We start from the raw sequence: 15,281 nt of genomic DNA, 5'->3' as shown, positions 1-15,281 counted from the left end.
GTTAACATTCACATCTTCATATAATGCATACATACATATCAAAAGGAATAAATTCAACAATCAGAAATTGCTCACAGTGAAATGGGCTATAAGAGGTATTAAGTCATTTATCACTGGAAAGTTTTAACCAGATGTAGGAATATAAGAGCAGATGAATGTGAGTTTTAGTCCCTTCCAAACCTGAGGTCATATGACTTAAGAAAACTGAAACCTAAGCAAGTTTAAAATTGCCCTAGTTATATAGCAAGTAGTGGTAGAACCAGAAACCAAACTCTACTATCTCGATTCCTAGACCAGGATTCTTTTCAATCTCAGTATCTCATGTTGCTGCCACTGTTGCTACAAAATGTCTTTGTAGTTTATGATCTTTAATCTTCTTTTTGGAGCTGATATCTTTACTATAGTTGATATGAGTAATGAGTGTTCTGTTTTCCCTGAAGGCTCATCACACCCTGGCTTGGTGGCCAAGCCCTTTGAGAAAGTAACATACCTCTGGACAGTGCCCCCCCATGCCAGTCCCACTGCTCAGGATCCTGCCTATCTCACCTGGATGTACTGTTCTGTTGAGGATCCCATAAGAGATACAAATTCTGGCCTGGTGAGCCCCCTGCTTGTGTGCAAGGCTAATGTCTTGGGTGCAGGTGGCAAGCAAGTGTTACAAGGGTGTCTAGCTTGGAAACCTGGTAGAAAATGGATGAAATAAGTTACTGAGTGGGAGATAAAAATGGAATTGGATTCTAGAGGCAAAGGGAATAGAAAAAAATAACCAAGTCATTGCTTTAGAAATTAATATTTTGTGACGTCCCATTCTCTTGCTTGTTATTTTTTTCCTCACAAAACACATCTTCCTTGGCTTATGTTTCTTCCTATTTCATACCTTCTGTCATTGTCTCTTCAACATCTCTCCCCTCTCCTCTTATTCCTCCTTTTTCCTTTCTCCTCCTCTTCCCTTAGCCACCTCAGTGGACTGTTGCCCCTAATCCCTAAATCTGACTTAATATTTGCTTAGCTCCTCTTATATTTAGCTCACCATTTCTAACTGTGTAACCTTGAGCAACTTACCTAACCTCTTTTCGACTCACTTTCTTCATCTGTAAAAATAAAGGGTTGAAAATACAAGAAGGTACCTTGGGTTTTGGTGAGATAAATGAAAATAATCCATATAAAGTGCTTAGCACAATAGCTGGCACAAAGTCAGCTCTCAGTAAATGTTAGCTATGATAGTAATTATTATTTTTTAATTCTTTTGTTTTCTAATTTTCACCAGGAGCCCTTTCCTGATCTCCTTTCTCTTTCCTCAGTCCTCTCCTCAGTGACTCAAGGATCTCTCCTGTAATACTCTGCCCTTCTCCTTAATCTTAATCCTGGGCTTCTCCCCTCTCTCTTTCATACATTCCTCCTCTCTAGACTTGTCCCTTTATTATGACTTCCTTTTCCCACCTACAAGAGCTCCCAGTAATTTGCAATGAGATACAAACAATAACACCCATGAAACAATTATAGAACAATCCAAGGTAGCTTATAATTGCTAAATTGTGTAGAACAGCTTTTAAGCTCAGAGGAGGAGAACATTAATGAGGAATAATCAAAGGATTCCTGGAAGAAGGTAGTACTTGAACTGGGACTCAAAGACTGAGTAGATTTGCTATCAGCACATTGTAAGTAGGGGAAAAGAATTGGGGGCTGGCAATGTTCCCATCAACATCCCAGGGAACTACTGGACATGCTATCTCACTGAGACTAATTCCAGTGGAGGTGGGGGACATTGAAATGGGTCAGCTTCAAGCAAACCTCCCTTTATTTTGTTTTTGGAGGCAGTGTAGAAGGTAGGAGGAGGACAAGAATGAATGTATTATCTTCTTGCTACTTCTCTTGGTTCCCATTCCCATGTAGTTCCATCATCTGTAAAAATTAAGACAAGTTCATTCCAGTTTGAATTTATTAGACACTTAATTGGTACCAAATAAACATGGTGTGTACCAAGCAGTCAAACAGATAAAGAAAAATGATAATCTTCCTGCTAGGTTAATCTAGTGAAGGAGATTTGCAGTGAATCTTTGGATTCTAGGTAAGTGATATTGTAGAAATTTGTGCATTAAAATTCTCATGGAAATCGGGGGGGGGACAGACAGAGAGAGAAATAATGCTGCTTCACAGAGGAGGTGATATGTGAGGTAGAATATAATGATTGCTATAGAGACCAGAGGTGAAGTTTATTCCAGATGGAGGGAACAGCATGTCAACAGGTGTTTTCTAAGTACCTCCTACATAGAGACAACTCAAGCTGATAGGATAATGTTTTATGTGTGAGAGAGTGGGAGGACAGACTGAAGATAGGGATTCCAGGGAAGAGATTTCCACAGAGTTCAGAACAGAAGGTATGAGGGCCAGAAACTTGGCATTTGCAATGAAAATGAAGAAGGAGAAAAAAGGCATATTAAAGGTGGGTACTGGAGAAGGTTTTCAATAATGTTTTTATTTCCTCCTTCTTTAATGTAGCCTCTGTGTTCTGGTTATGTTTATTCTCTCCTCAGAAAGAATAGAGTAAATTGAAGGTTGAGGAAGGTTTTTTCTGGAAAACAAGAGAAAAGTTTGGGTGCTGTCCAGCTTTAGGGAAGTTCTTACATGACAGAGAGTGCACATGGCCACATAACTTCTTGCCCAAATACAGATTTTATAGATACAGGCCTTGCATTGGGAGAAAGGTCAATAATACATACTTATACGAGTGCTTTCAACCCTCATGTTCTACTTTTGGTGTATGTCTGATACTGGAGCATGTTCAGATCAGAAGTCAAAAAGTAGGAGCTCCAGGCCAGGAGCATTCATTAATTCATAACATAAGTTTAGTCTAATCATTTCTCTTCTCTATAGCTAGATTCCTTCTTCCTTCTTTCCTCCGTCCTTCCCTTTCTCCATTCCTCCTCCTACCCTCCCATTCTTTTAAATTCCATCTCTTCCTTCCATCCTTACCTCCCACCATCTCTCCCTCCTTTTTAATGAAGAAATTTGTATAAAATGTTTCTTCATATTCCATTTGTTTCTGGCATTCATAAATTGAACATTTTTAAAATTCATTCCCTAGTATGTTTTTTTTCCAGCCAGTAGGTGGCAATGGTGTTTGTAAGAAAAATCTGTCATATCTACGCAGTTCCTGTTAAACTTTTATTTTAGTTAGGTAAATTCCATTCATATTTGGAATAATAATCCATAAAGAAAACAATTTTCTTTAACAATTTAAGAGTTTCAGCATTGACATAGAATACAACATAAAGCTGATCTCTCCAGACTCTTGGAGTCCTCATTGTTTCCCATCACCCTGGGATATTTTCTTGATCAATGAGACTTGTCATTAGCAAATTAGAAACATCAGTTAGTTAATGAAGCTGAAAGGAACAAGAGGAATATGTGCTTTTAGTGAGGTAGGGGTGGGGGACCTCAGACTAAGACCATACTTTCTAATCTTAACCCCAAAGCCAAATCCCAAATTTAATCTCCTTCCTGCAAAGCCAGACAGGTTGCCTAGCTAAGTCTGTAAGCCTTCACAGGCTTAGTCTTTCTTTAAATGAGTGAAATTTTTGTGCCTTACTAACCAAGGAGGGTGGCTGTAGATGCCTTAAAAACATTCTGCCCAGGCACAGTGGTACATGTGTGTTGTCCTAGCTACTTGGGAGGCTGAAGCAGGTGAGTTAGTCTGAAGGGAAAAGGGGAGAATTTGTTTATAAAAGTAAAGTATTGAAAGGGTTCTTTGGCACATATAAATAAAAGAAAAAAATTCTAAAAAAAGAAAGATTTCTCTTGGTTAAGATTGCTGGATTTTTGTTACTGGCAAAAGCTCAAATTTCCCCCCCTTTTTTTTGCATTTCTAGACCCATAAAACTCACTTTTTTCAAAGAGACCCTAGTCATATAACATTAAAGTTGGTAGAGTCCCTTTTATATCATCTCAATTCATTTATTTTAGTAATTGGTACAAGGGAAGAGACCTACAGGGTTAAAATGACTTGCTCAGGTTATAAATGTGGGCTCTGCTTTTTCTGCTTCTCTTACCCATCCTCTATCAAATTCTCTCAATCAAATCTCTCAATTCTCATTCTTAGATGATCTCTTGAATATGAACTCTCCATTGTACCCCTAGAAATTTGCTTGTGATTAAGATGGAGAGAGACCATTGTGACTAGCTCTCCAAAAACAAGGCAGAAGTAGCCACTTTAATAGACCAGCCAGGACCAGAATCCGGTTTTGAGATTCTGGATAAAAAGGTAATAATGGGAAATGGTAGATACAGATATATGTGCTTGAGCAGATTTGCAGGTGGTTTATAAACAGCACTGTGGCCAGGTGCAGTGGTGTACACCTATAGTCCTAGCTACTCAGGAGGCTGAAGTGGTAAGATTGCTTGACTGTGGAAGGCCAGCGTGGCCAACATAGCAAGACCCTGTCTCAAAAAATGACTGGAGATTCAACATGGAAGCAAATATTTGTTCAGGAAAAATTCAAACTATATTAACATATTCTGGGTTATGTTAATATATTCTGAATTATGTGCACCTATTGGTGGTACTTTTAATACTCTCATTTTCTTTGTTCTAAATTTTCATAGGCTTGCATTACATTTAAGAAAGAGTACATATTGTGGTTAAAAATATCACAAGCGTAGTATGCCTCAGCTCTTCCACTGGAACTACTGGGACTAGAGACTAGAGTTTTCATAGCCAAGGAAAGTGGCAGCTAAATAAGTTAAACTTGCAATATATTATTTTTCACCAAATTCATGCCAGATTTATCAGCAGCAAAGAGAGTTTTATTACTTCCCAGGCCTCTCATTAGGGTCTTTTTCCTGTTTTTTGCATTGGAGTTCTCTCTTCATTCATTATTCCCATCTTTTCTCTTCTTTCCCACTGCTTTTCCCCATTCCTTTTTTCTTCCTTCTCCCATTTTCCCCTTGTTTTAAAATTCTTTTTCTTTTCATTTGGCTTTCTTCTCTCCCTTTTTATATCTCTCCTTTTTCTTTTTCCCTCCACTTCTTTTGTTCTTTTTATTTCATTTGTGTAACATCTTAGCTTTATCTTTCCTTCTTTTGCATTTCATCCTTTACTTCTTTTCATCTCTTTTTTCTTCCCTTCCTTATTTTATCAAACTTTCTCTACCCTTCTGTCTTCTCCTTTCTTCTTTTCTTTGTTTGTTTTTATCTCCTTCCTCCTGCATCCTTTCTCTCCATTTCCTTCCCTCCAGTCCTTCTTTCTTCCTTTCTGTTTATTTTGTCTTCTTTTCTCCTTTTTATTTTTATCTACATTTTCCCATTTTCTTTCCTTTAATTTTCTTTTCTTCTTTTTCCTTTTCCTTCATTGTGTATCTTTTCTTTCTTACCTTTTTTTTCCCTCTGTCTTTCCTTTTTTATTCTTCTGGGGATGTGAGAATAAGTAATGCAGCTTACAGATAATGGAAAAGGGAGAAAAGAGTGCAAACATTATTCATAAGGCTATGATGATGCTATCTGCCAAGAGCTATTGTAATACACAGGGAACTGTAACAAATTCATCCTGACTTTGAGAGTGAAGTTTTACAAGGAAAACAGACATTCAGAATGAGCTTTTACACCCTTAGCTCCAGACTGAGATTTTAAGAATAAATAGACTATTTCAGGATGTGGGTGGTAAGGAGAGTATTATAGGCAGTAGGAACCATACTGGTAGTGGTTTGGAAGCAGCACCTGCTTACAGTATGTTGACTTCACTGATTCAGTTCAGTGATTCTCAACTCAAGGTAGTATAACAAAATGTCTTTATAAATGTAGACACACTTTTAGTTGTGTGGAGAGTATGGTATTGGTATTCAGAAGGTAGTAGTCGAAAAGTCAATTTGAACATCAAGTAATGATTACTAAAAGTTTGGGAATAGGAAGAGTAGATAAAGGAAGGTCAGATTTGATCAGCACATGCAGTCTGCATGTTTGAAAATAGCACACTGAACCATGTTAATATATGTTAATCCAAAATAAATTTCTTGCTATATAAACTTTTAAGTTTCTAAAATTTCTGATTCATTTATAACACTTAGCTTAAACACATTGCACAGCTATATGAAAATAGCATTATTTATAAACTTATTTCTATTATTTTTTATCTTTTAAACTTTAAAAAACACACAAATAAACACATAATACAAATATATGCATCAGCCTAGGCTTAAACAGTATTGGGATCATTAGTATGTCTACCTCCATATTAAAAACTGTTTGTAAAACAAACTTTTCTGCAATGTGTAGGACACTACTACATAATGAAGAATAATCCCACCTAAAATGCTAATAGCACACCTATTGAAGGACACCAAATGAGGGTTTAAGGGAGACAGAAAATGGCTAAAGACTCAGTTAGCTAAGGAGCTAGGATTTCATCTTCTAAGTTATGAGAAGCCATCAAAGGTTTTGTTTGTTTTATTAAGATGATAAGTGACAGGATGTGGTTTTTATTTTTGAAAGCTTTCTAAAAAATAGCATGTATAATGGCTTTGAGGCAGAAAGAACCAGGACTAGTAAGGCTTTTGAAAGAGATTGTGAGAGCCTGCCAATAGGAAGGGACAGTGGAGATGGAGAGGAGGGAAGAGTTAAGGCATATTTGGAAGAGAACGGCAGGAATTTGCTGAGGGGTTGAGCAAAAAGAAAAGATGGCCAAGGTTTCCAACTTGTGTACCAGGTAGATGACAGTTTCACTAGCAACATGAACAAATGCTGAAGTAGGGGAAGATGACAAAGTTTGGATTAAAAGTATTCATTTGGGGCATGTTAAAAATTTTAAGTTCCTGGTGAAATACTGGTGGTGGGATTTTCAGATTAGGTTCTTATGGGTAGAAACCTAAAAGTTAGAGGAGAAGCATCAGCTACAGAGAGACATTTGAATGTTCTCATAGTGCAAGTCCATAAATATGTAAAGTGACAAGAAAAAATAATTAAGACAGAACGTTTAAGAAGTACAAGGGAAAACTGAAGGGCATGAGGAGGTGGGTTCATGTTTCCTCAGTAGAACTGGGATGTTGGGAGCTCAGGGTTTGGGCAAGGGCAGTAGCTGAAGGCCCACTGCAGCAGCATGGGTGAAGGGGAGTGGCAAGGACAAGGCCTTGGGCTTCTTTGGGCAGTGGGTGTGTCCAAGGGGCTGGAGGGCCAGAGTCCTGGATCCATGCCTGGTATCTATTCCATGGTGCCCTCCTCCCTGAACTTGAGGGTCTTGTCCTTGCCAGGAGGCCACAGCAGATCCCAGTGTCATGGAAGGTATTCATTCAGTGAGAATGTTGTGGAAACTTGCTAGCTGAGATACAGACTCTTGTAGCAATTAGCAGGAAGTGATGCTTTATTGTGCCAGCACAAAGTCAGTGGACTCATGTCCAAAGGTTGAGCCCCGAGAACAAAGGGGTCTCCTCTTATATACCCTTGCAAGCAGGTTACAGAAACAAAAAGCAAGGTCTAACCCATACATGGTTATATTTAATTTTATTGGCTACTTTACCCTAGTGCTATGTGACTTTTCAACTCCTCAGTGCTACGTGACCTTCCTCATATTTAGATTTCTCAGGTTTTATCTCTCTGCTATGCTATCCCTACCTCCCTGCTACTTTCTCAGAACTCAGGCCTAGACTGTTTTCTTCTGATCCTCCTCCCTGTTCCTTTATTCCCCCTTTTGATGCTCAGACCCACTTACAGTCAAAGAGCATCATCTTTATTTAGGGGTTTATATTTTCATAGCATTATTACATGTGTGGCCATTTTTCTTTTATAACAGCCTCTATAATACTTTTGATAAGCCAAAGCACCAGGGGAACCAGCCAGGGCAATATTAAGCATGTTTTTAGAATTAGGCCCATTGCCCCTATCAGGGTTTTGAATCCACCTAAAGCAGAAAACTATCCTTTAAACAGGTCATTGGGATCCCATCCTCTCTATGTCTGGACGGGGACATAGGCAAGTTTTTTTTTTCTCTGTGATCCCTTTTATAACCTTTTTTATGATTGATTTGTAAGTACCAGTGTTTAGGTTAAATTTTTTATCAACTTTTCCTCAGAAGCAAGCAAATAGTGTAAGCCAAGTGGTTTGATAGCTGGCATTGTGCATCTTAGTGCTTTATTTTGTCAGCAAATCGAGGGCTCTTGCAGTTCAATTAGTTATAATTTTAACAACACTCTGTAGCCTGATGATGCAGTTCAGCATATATATATAGGGGTGCGATAGCCCTCGGACCATCTTTTGCCCAGGTGGCAGGACAATAGTACTGGATGGAGGCCATTTGTCATCTTTTTAATTGCCAATTTGTAAGACACCCCATTTTTGCCTACTTAATCTTTATTTATATATATATATATATATATATATAGAGAGAGAGAGAGAGAGAGAGAGAGAGACAGAGAGAGAGAGAGAGAGAGGGAGGGAGAGAAAGAGAGGAGACTCTCATGTTGGTCTCCCCACAAACATAGCATGAAGAGACACTTAGTGTCTGGGCTATACACTTGGCCAGTGAGAAGAACAAGTTTTTAGCTTTGGCCGAGATGGAAAATTCACTTTTCATTTCCTAATAAAAAGAGTGAAAAACTAGATATGAGGAACTCTCAAAGGTAACAGTCACTAATTTGAGGTGTATCAGACTCTCAGGGTCAAGACCCTTTTTATTTATTTTTATACTAATTATTTTTTCCCATGTTTAATCAGATGGCTTAAGTGCAGTGAAATTTACAGTGTTACAGGTGCCATGGGTGCAGTTGGGGCAGCTTTCCTTTGTGAAGGAGGGCTGCATATTTTGTCCTTTTGTTAAACCAGATCAGTAACCATAAATAATAATTATGTATCCTGCTCAAAAGAGATAGAAGAGAGCAAATAAAAACTTTTCACCATGAGACCAATCAGTGGGAGTGGTTTCTGCCAAGCCTATGGTGAAGAATAGGGTGAGGACTACAGCAAAAGATACAGACAAGGGGTGACAATACATTACAGTGAGATAACTGGTGTGAAAATCAACTCCTCAAGCTTCTGCTGTGTGTAGACTAGTCAGCTTTTGGAATTACTAGAGCCGGGCTGTCATCCAGTTGTTTTTCATCCCCTGTTGTTTCCTGGGAAGCTGAGTCCTGCCAAGGGAGGGCGCTCAGGTTCTAGAGGGTGATCCTGCAAGGTGAATCTGGATCAGGGATGCATTCCCATTGGAGAGAAGCTGGCTTGACTCAACTGTGGTGGATCCAAGGAGCAATCACTGCTACTTTAACTATGGTGAGAATAAACAAGATAACAACAAAAGAGCCCCTCCAATTGTGTTTTAATGGTCGGACATTTTAGTTGTTTTTTTTAACTGAGTAGAATTACCATGGCAATAACATATTATCAGTATATATGTCCAACAAAACTTGTAGCAGATACCTTAAAAGCAACTGAGGCCAATAGGAAAAGGGGAACAGGTACTAGAGAAAAGGTTAGATCAAAAAGAATTAACCTAGAAGGTAACACCCACGCACAGGAAATCAATGTGAGTCAATGCCCTGTATAGCTATCCTTATCTCAACCAGCAAAACCCCTTGTTCCTTCCTATTAATGCTTATACTGTCTCTACAACAAAATTAGAGATAAGGGGAAAATAGTTTCTGCTGGGTATTGAGGGGGGGGAGCGGGAGGGGGTGGAGTGGGTGGTAAGGGAGGGGGTGGGGGCAGGGGGGAGAAATGAACCAAGCCTTGTATGCACATATGAATAATAAAAAAAATAAAATAAAATAAAAATAATAATAAAAAAAAATAAATTAAAAAAAAATAAATAAATAAAAAAGTTAAAACCATCATCGTTAAGAATCAAAGGACATGTTTAGAGCCAGTAAAAATAGATATTTTGTCTCTATTTAAGTAGAAGACCCTGTCTAAAAATATGAGTTTGTGTCTGGAAGGGCTTTAATGCTAGATAGCCACAAATATATAAGAACCATTTCTTTAATCCTCTCAGCCTTGATTAATTTTGAGAGGTCTGGCATCAGTGACTAAATTTGAACTTGTCTCCAAATTGCTTGTCTCTGAGCAGTCTCTTCTGAAGATCTGTCTCCCATCCAAGTATTGACCAGGTCTAACCTGCTTAGCTTCCAAGCTCAGACGAGATTGGGTGCATTCAGGGTGATATGGCCTCAGACTGAAGATCTTTCTTGATTGGTTTTTCTTTTCTGGATTTTGGTTGGTTGGTTGGTTGGTTTTGGTCCCACATCAGGGAGGAAATAATGAACATATCAGGTGGGAGTCAGTGCAAAATAGACCATTATGGCCTAATTTAAGCAACAAAGAGGCCTAGAAGGACTGGCTTTTAGTCAGTGGGCTTCTAGACAAGGACAATACAAAACAAAATCTAACAAAAGCAGATGTCTAAAAAGCCAACCTGGTTGACACAAAAGTAGTTATTGAGTCATTTCTTATGGACTTCATTGTAAATGCCCCAGAAATATCAGAACTGTAATGACAAAAACTTAAGAGCCATAGTTAAAATTCTGATGGACAATTTAGCAACTAACCAAATAGTATAACAGCACCACTAACCTTTTGCTACCATATTTATCTAAATTTTATATTTAAGAAAGCTTGATATACTTGAAAAACATAAATATATTTGATGTATAGGAACCAGCAACAATATCACAGCTCTATAGAGGTTATATATACATATAAGTTTAATTTTGCTCTTAAAGTAAAAGCTTAGGTTTTTATCAGTTGTAGGGGGAAAGCACAGTTTTAGTAAACCCAAATAGCCCAGTCTCAGACACATATAGGGTACCAACTGTATAAGAATCACCCAAGACAACAGTTCTTTAACCATGAGATCATCTAGAAAGTTTTATATAAACTGTTAGAAAATAAGATGCATGGAAGAGGCAGAGAGATGGCTCAAACACCAGTATAGGGTTTATTGTTTAGGCAGGAGCCCTGTGGAGGGAGACCTCAGCAAGAGAGCTAGAGCCCATTGCCACACACAGGCTTGGAGTAGATATAGGGAGCTAGTGGAAAAGTACCAAGAAGGTCACTAAAGGATATTGTTACTGGGCAACCAAGAAAGATAAGTTGTAGTTAAGTCACTGTCTGCCCAACTGTCTTTGGCATCTATCCAGGAAGATAAAGGTAAGCCATCTGCAAGGGGGAGGGAGTCTAGTCCTGACATGGCTGTCCTTATTGGTAACCCCAACATAAACCAACTCTTAAATGAACATGACTCTGTTACTTCAGTAGTTAAAACCCCAACAAAAATCACCAGAGAGCACAGGAAAATATTTATGGGGACTAAGTGTGGAGTTAGGAAACATAGTGGCCAAGAATCATGGCTCAGATGGTGATAAGGGATCACATCCCAGATTGTTGACATTAACACATGGTTCACGACATACAGCAGGATCCCACCAACCTGTAGTCAATGGAGCCTCCCTAAAATAACAGGCACAATCTGGCCATCCCAGGGCAAAAATTCCCTCCATCCAATATGTGGAAGGAGTAGGACTAGCATTGCCACTCTGTTGAGTTAATAAAAACTGGAGGTCTTGGCTTCCAGTGTAGTGCTCCTTTTTGAGTTTTTTAAATCCTACCTGGAGGGTGCACTTTGGCTTTACATAAGTAAATTTGTCTTAACCCTTATATCAGTGCATCAGTACTCCCTGTGCTCAGCTGCCTCTTTTTTCTCTGTGTTTTAATAAACTTGTTGTCTTGACAAATTTGTGGGTTAACCTGCTGCACCAAAAATTTCTCACAATTATTTTGATAAAACAAACAAAAACCATTTTAAGACCATTTTTTGTAAACGTTTTCAAGAACAATACCATATTTTAAAGTTAGCCTTGGTGCTATCAGCTTAGAGAATTAAGTTTTAGTTTAACATCAGTACATTAAATTTTGACCTTACAAGACCTTTAATGTAAATCTTAGATTTTATTTAACCTAATCACTTACATAAGCATGTATATCTTTGTGACAATTTAATATGTACCTTCTGGGGGAGATTGTATTTATCCTTCATCAAAAAGGTTTTTTTTACCTTTTATTTTCTAAAAACCTTAATACCTTTTATATATTTTTGTTAGTTGTTGAAAATAAGAAATCTTTTAACTTAGAGCCTTACATTTGTATGAAAAAACAAGAAAGCAACCTTGTAATTTTTTTGTATAAAAGCAATTTATAGAAAGCCCATTTGTGAATAAACCCATGTATTATAAGAGAGAATTTAATTCCAGATTGTATTTATGGCAGAATGAAACATGCTAAGGTCCATTTGTTTACCCAAATTCCAATACTCCTGCTGCAGGCTATGCTTCCCTTCTTTTTTTTTTACCCCTCTGGTCTAAACTGGAGAGTTAACCCCTGAATGCCTGCATTTCTGATTGAAATAAGTTTGAAAACCTGTTTTTCTTAAAAAGTATCAGCAGAAAGAGTAATTTTTTTACAATGACTCTGTAATAAGAACTGTTTTCAAGATATTTACATATTTATGTTTTAAAAGCTTAAGCACTTTATAATAGAGGTCTTTAAAATAAATACCCTGTTTTTTTGTTACCTTGAGTATCATATTAACCTTATAGAAGCAGTTTAAGAACCATTTTGAAGATGTTTACACACACACACACACACACACACACACACACACACACACACACACACTGTGAACATACCATTGGATGGATGCATAATCTGGCCACCCATTAGCAAGGGAAACATAAGCATCTCATGACTGTCTCAATAACAGACCAGGCTTACTGCACCAACAATTTGGAGCAGTTTTTTTACCAGCAACAGTCAAAGTTGCTCTTTCTCTCACCCTTTTAGGTAGGTTCTCCCTGTTTATGCTCCCTATTAAAGGTGCCAGCAAGTTTACTATTATTGGCATATTTTAATAATCATAAATTATTTTTTATTTACTTTTTATCTTTAAGACATAAAAACTCAACTGAAGGAATGTATTAAACCTTTCATCATTTTTGGTCTCCCAACATTTCATGAAATTTTACTTTCTCTCTCTCTCTCTGTTTTCCCTTTTGCTCTCCCTCTCTCTCTCTTTCTCCCCTTTCTCTCTCTCCTTTCTCTCTCTGTTCACTTCATTCATGAACACATCATTCCAATTTTCTTTTCATTCCTCCATTTCCCTCTCTCTACATTCACAAACCTTTTGCAACATTCCTTTTCTTTCAAGTCAGACCAGATCTTATATATCAGTGCAAGTCTATCCTTCATGTGTTAATTTTTGTAAGAGCGCAGTTAGTGCTGAGATCAGTCCTTCTTCAGGATGCCCATTTTGGGTGAAGTTGTCAAACTGGGGCACCAAATCTACACTTTGAGACTGGAAAACTCTGATTTCTCCTCATTCCACCCAATAAATTGCTACCTGAATTTTAAAAAACAACAAAGTCTGGTTTTTGAAGACCAGTTTTAGCCTCTTGGTTTTTCCCATTCTCCTGGATGTTACAGGTCTTTTACAATTAATATTTGATCTTCATTAATCACAGTTTTATCTAGTGACCCTTCTGGTGGCCATCCTACCCCAAAAGCAGGCCAATCTACTTCATGAAGGACCTTTAGCTTGTTAGGAGTTAACTCCATAGTCTCCATTAAATCCCTTTTTAAAGTTATTAATCATACACTCCAAGGGAGTGTTTTTACTCTGATCTCCACCCATCTTCTCCCATTACTGGACTGCCAGACAGACACAGACCAGGAGGAAATGCCTCATTCACTTCGCAGCTGGGCTGCATCTCAGCTTGCATTTTCATATATTCTTACATGGCACAGTACTTCCACCCCACTCCCTGAACCTGAAAGACATGGTTTCATCCCCAAAAGTGCAACTAGTAGGATGTCTCATTGAGGAGTGATCAATCTCCCCTTCTACCACTTAGGGCAGACCTGAATTTGAACCTGGGTTCATACCAGTCTGATGAGCAGTGCTCCCCTCCCCTCCCTTGTTCCTGCACCTCACTGGGTTCCATTGTACATCCGAGTCCCTCACCCTGATTTGCCGGGAAGATGTCTGTTGGCACCTAGTGGGATCTCCTCCTGGTGGTCCAGCGGGATACACCCCAGAGACAAGGAAGGTGATAACTCATCATTTCTGCAATCCCAGATAAAGAGCCCCCAAGAAATGTTGCAGGAGTTTGCTAGCTGAGATATGGGACTCTTGAGGCAATTAGCAGGAAGCAATGTTTTATTGTGCCAGCACAGACTCAGCAGATTCATGTCCAAAGGCTGAGCCCTGAGAACAAAGGGGTCTCCTCTTATATACCCTTGCAAGCAGGTTACAGAAGCAAAAAGCAAAGTCTAATCCATATATGGTTATATTTAATTTTATTGGCTACTTTACCCTAGTGCTATGTGACTTTTCAGCTCCTCAGTGCTACGTGACATTGCTCATATTTAGATTTCTCAGGTTTTATCTCTCTGCTATGCCATCCCTACCTCCCTGCTACTTTCTCAGAACTCAGGCTCAGACTGTTTTCTTCTGATCCTCCTCCCTGCTACAAGACTACAGAAGTGGCACAAGCTGCCATTTCCGGACCAAGTTCCCTGCAGAGCTGGAGAACAGGACTGACAGACAGCGGTTTGAAGAAATGGTTTAAACTCTGAATAACCTTTATGCAGAAGCAGAGAAGCTTGTGGGCCAGTCATATCTTGAAGGCTCTCTGAAGTGTTTGACAGCATATATCATCCTCTTATGCATGGAAACTCATTATAAGAAGGTTCTGTAAGAAGTCTTCAAATATATTCAAGAACAGAACGAGAAGATACATGCTCCATAAGACCTCCTCCTGATATACCCCACTGAGAGAGGGCTTCTAGTTATTGAAATTACCATTTATGAAGATGGAGGCCTGAGTAGTGGAAGATAATCCATAGAATCAAAGTTCCCACCTCCAGCTGGGACCCTCATGTATCCACTGGCCAATCACAGAGTGTGCCTACCTTCTCTCCAGAGCATCATTCCTTTGTATCTGCTGCCAGATCCACAACGCTGTTTACTCTAAGGACTGAATCTGAGACAATATTTAATGGTTTATCTGTAAATTTTTGTAATAAATAAATCAGAACTGCTAATTCTACCTGTTGTGCAGAAGAATAGTTTGAATAGTTTCATGTAAATCAGGTCCATGTATGCTTCCTTTACCAGATGATGATCCATCTATATAATAAACTGAAGCATGAGATATAAGATTTAATTTTACTATATTGTTAACAATAAATGGAAAAAATTTTTTTAAATCCCACAGCTTACCTGCTGGGTAATGATTACCTATATATCCATAATA

General features: G+C 38.4%; 1 pseudogene; it reads left to right on the top strand.

Moving 5' to 3' along the window:
• Positions 1-14,864, top strand: part of LOC141419470 (golgin subfamily A member 7-like) — a 77,622-nt pseudogene extending 62,758 nt beyond the window's left edge.
• The last annotated feature ends 417 nt before the right edge of the window (positions 14,865-15,281 follow it).

This window comes from Castor canadensis, chromosome X (assembly GCF_047511655.1).
Source record: "Castor canadensis chromosome X, mCasCan1.hap1v2, whole genome shotgun sequence".
NCBI lineage: Eukaryota > Metazoa > Chordata > Mammalia > Rodentia > Castoridae > Castor > Castor canadensis.
This window is presented reverse-complemented; position numbering and strand designations above follow the sequence as displayed.